The sequence below is a fragment of the Dacryopinax primogenitus genome (genome assembly GCF_000292625.1).
Source record: "Dacryopinax primogenitus strain DJM-731 SS1 chromosome Unknown DACRYscaffold_21, whole genome shotgun sequence".
NCBI classification, from domain to species: domain Eukaryota; kingdom Fungi; phylum Basidiomycota; class Dacrymycetes; order Dacrymycetales; family Dacrymycetaceae; genus Dacryopinax; species Dacryopinax primogenitus.
The window spans coordinates 1-3,880 of NW_024467218.1; positions in this window are offsets into that span (position 1 = coordinate 1).

Genomic DNA, 3,880 nt, shown 5'->3' on the forward strand with positions numbered 1-3,880 from the left:
GCTTAGACTCTTGGCACTCTTAGGTGAGCAGACTCAGTCAGCCTGTGTTGCCCTAACAGACGGATGGACAAGCTGCACAATCATTGAGCAAACAAAGTTGGTGACAAAGGTCTTATCCTCCAGCACCACACTGCTCTCTGTCACTTCTCCTGCCTTCTATCCACTGTACTTTTGTCCTAATACATCTTGTTTACATACACAATGTCATGGCACTGGGGCACCCCAATAGGTCACTTAGTGCAGCCACAACAAACAACTGGTCTGACCTCAGGGATTCCATTGCCTGTTGTGACCTCAATGAACAATCCCATCATGAGTAGAGCAACCTCACAGATTTGCAAACAACATTGATAAAGTTAGGGTCAATTAGTTACATGCATTGGGCATACAGCAAGATAAACCTGGGAAGGGGACAACAATAATCAAAGTGTTGCTCTTATTCTTCATGCTGGTTCCAATTAACAGTTTCATTCTTGAGCAATCTGAGATTAACCCAATGCTCAACTGAGTTGCATCCTGCATGGCTTCTTGTACCTCTGGACTCCAGCTGCATATTCCTGCAGGTCAAGAGCTGCGGAGGGCTCAATGGATGTAGGGTGCAATATGTGGCTGAGAGCCACAGAGAGTACTTCAAAAGCAAACAAAGCCACTTGCAAGATTTCAAAGTGTCTCTTGCCCCCCAGTCATGCACCAAGACAGTCCATGAAATGGAACTGCTTGACATCTCAAATCCCATGACCTTTGTTGACACTGGCCAGTCTGTACACAGCACCACCAGGCACCACAAACTTGGGGCAGTTGACCAGCTCATCCATCAGTTGATCAAGAAGTGTTGGGACATCTATAGTTCTTCTATTGACCAACAGAGGTGTGCACTTGGGAACAACAGGCTGTACAACTTCTAATAGGGTCTTGAGGGGGAGCAGCAAGGCAAGCCACAGCTTGTGGCCTACAATCATCTACAACCCACTGGCAGGGTGGCAAGACAAACACCCAAAAGGTAAGATGAAGGCTTCTTGAGTTTCAATTGCCCAAATACATCTGGAACATTGCTTTTGAGTTGGACAGCTTGGCATTGCCACACAACTCAACAATTACAGCGACTATGTTGAGCATGGCTGATTGTTCCTCTGGGCTTTGATCACAAGAGCTTGCTTGCTTAGCAGGGAACAGAAGAAAGGCATGAGTTCCTTGGACATGCAAGACTTGACCACCTTTTCAAACAAGGCCACAACAACACTCATATTGGAGATGAGCTCATGCAGTCCACAGATTGGAAACAACCAGTCCCTATACCAGAGTCAGAGAGTCAAATTACTCAAGATTTCACCATCTTACATACTAGTCATACCATGGCATCAGGATCTTAGCTGCAATCATGCTTCACTTTGTGGCAAAGCTCAAGGCAGATCCTCTGGGTTGCTTATGCTAGAGAAACATACAAGTATATTAGCCTACTTGTCATGTCAATGCTCAGAAGGAAAGCTGTAATGAACAGACCTGAATTTGTATGATGTGCTCAAACAATGTGTACTGAAAGAGCCCTCCTTCATCACTTCACTGTTGTCCATCACACCTCTCATCATGTGGAGTAAGATGGCACAAGTGCCCACCAAGTGCTCCAGCCTCTGAACAAGCCTGCCCAATCCCTTCTCCTTCCCCATCTCCCAATCCTCCCACTCTGTGCAGTGGGACCTGCAGACATGTCCTTTGACCCTGCTCCCCCATCCCAAGAAGGCAAATCTGATTGCCCCCCTCAACAAAATATTGTTTGCTTAGGCTGAGAGTTATCAGGCACCTTGATAAGTGTCAGGGTTTCAGGGGCGGACTGTGCAGGGAGATGGTATGGGGGATGGAAATGCCTCCAAGGACATTTTCAGATGCCTTCCATGCCTTGTTCTCCTTTCTTTCACTCACCTGCTCCCTGCCTCTGCTGTGCCAGTGACAAGGCCCAGGCACCTCCAAGGCCAACCATCCTGACCACATCTCATCTTCTTCTTGCCCTACCTCCTTACAGGTCTTGACCAACCTATCCCACAAGAACAACCTGGCTCCACACCCTCATCTGCACTGCCTGCTCTTACACCTCTTTTCAACACAAGATTGTGAGGAAGGGTAAAGGGAAAAGGGCTCAGGAGTCTGGAGCATGGATTTGGTCACAACAAAGATAAGTTTGGTGCTGATGTCTTTGGGAGTAAGGGAGCAGTGCATGGAGTCATTTAAGCAAAAAGGATAAGATATGATGTACTGCACACCCTTGGGTAGTGGGAGAAGGTCATGAGGTGAAGGCAATATTGGAAGTTGGGAAAAGGCATTGGCTTCTCTCTGGGGATAGGGATGTATGCTGCTGGACAGACCAAGCAATCCACTGGAGCATAATGATGCAATGATGCATAGACTCAGAAGATGGCTGAACCATCACAACTTGCATAAATGAGGCTAACAAGATATTTTGCCAACAAGACTACAAAGGGAAGGGGAGATCTCAAAGAAAGCAATGGGAACCTCATCAATGATCTCAGCATCCAACAGTCCTTGACATTCTATGGCTGTCCTGGCCCAGCATCTGGTCCACAAGGTTGGCATTGCCCCCTAGCAATGGATGCCAGGAAATTTGTACAAGCATATCTATCAGCAAGTAACTTAGCCTGGGTTCAAGGCTTTGTCCAAGGTCCCCCTCAACTCACTTCTTCCCTTCACTGCTATTTGTCTTTGTTGGGATTGTCAGCATGGTTTCCCTCTTGATTTCTAACACCTTTTCAAATGTCTCAGAGCAGCTCTGTGGCATCTTTCTGAGAGTCATGGGAGCAGTGGACTGCTAGCATGACCTCACCTCTAGCACTGGTCAAGGAGAAGCTGAAGGACACAGTTACAAAAGTTGCTGACATCACTGAGGTCCTCTTTCCCTTTACATACCATACTATATTTGACAAGCTGACCCTCCATCAGATAACTGAAGAACTTTGGGATGATAGCAAGCAATTAGCAGTGGACTGCCTGGTTGATTCAAGAGATCCTTGATCATGTCCTGCCTGATGGCACAGCAGATGAGAGGGTAGATGCAATCATTGAAGAACTTGCTAAGTATGCCCTTGCATCACATTGTAGACCTTGACTCTGACTATGGCTGCACAGGAAAGTATCAGAGATTGACAAATTTCTGCATTTCTGCTCAAAATGAACATGTTGGGATATTTCCACCAGAAGGGAGAAGATATGGAAGTATCATGAGAGCCTCCATGTTCTCTGGCTACGCTGCTTGGTGAGTAAAGCCCGCAGCATGCATGTGCTCTGGTACTTAAACTTGAACTGGGAGATTCATACTGTTCTATTGCACAACATGGCCATTGGATTGCTCCTCAACAAGGGTATGTCAAGTGTTGTACAACATCATTGCTCCCTGCCTGATGGTGAACTAGTCCTTCCCTGATCAGTATTACCACTATGCCAAATGCATTTTGTGGCAGAGAAAAAGTGGTGGAGTCAATCATCCAGCTCCTGCTTCAAGACAACCCTTGCTGTGTGCCTCTGCATGGCCCAGGTGGAATCAGGAAGACATCTGTTGCAGTTGTGGCTATCAATGATGAGCAGGTCAAGGAGCGAGACAGATGACATATCTACTTTCTTGGCTGTGAAGCCATTCATTTTAGAGAAGGTCTGATAAGCACACTAGCAGGATTCTTCAAGGTTCCACGTGAGCCAAACACAAGGACAGCCTTGCTTGCCCACCTTGCTTCCCTCAGCCATGTGCTCCTCATACTAGACAGTCTAGAGACTACAGCACAATCAGACAGGCAACATCTTGGGGAATGTTAGGGCAACACAGGCTGACTGAGTCTGCTCACCTAAGAGTGCCAAGAGTCTAAGCAGGCAACAAGGA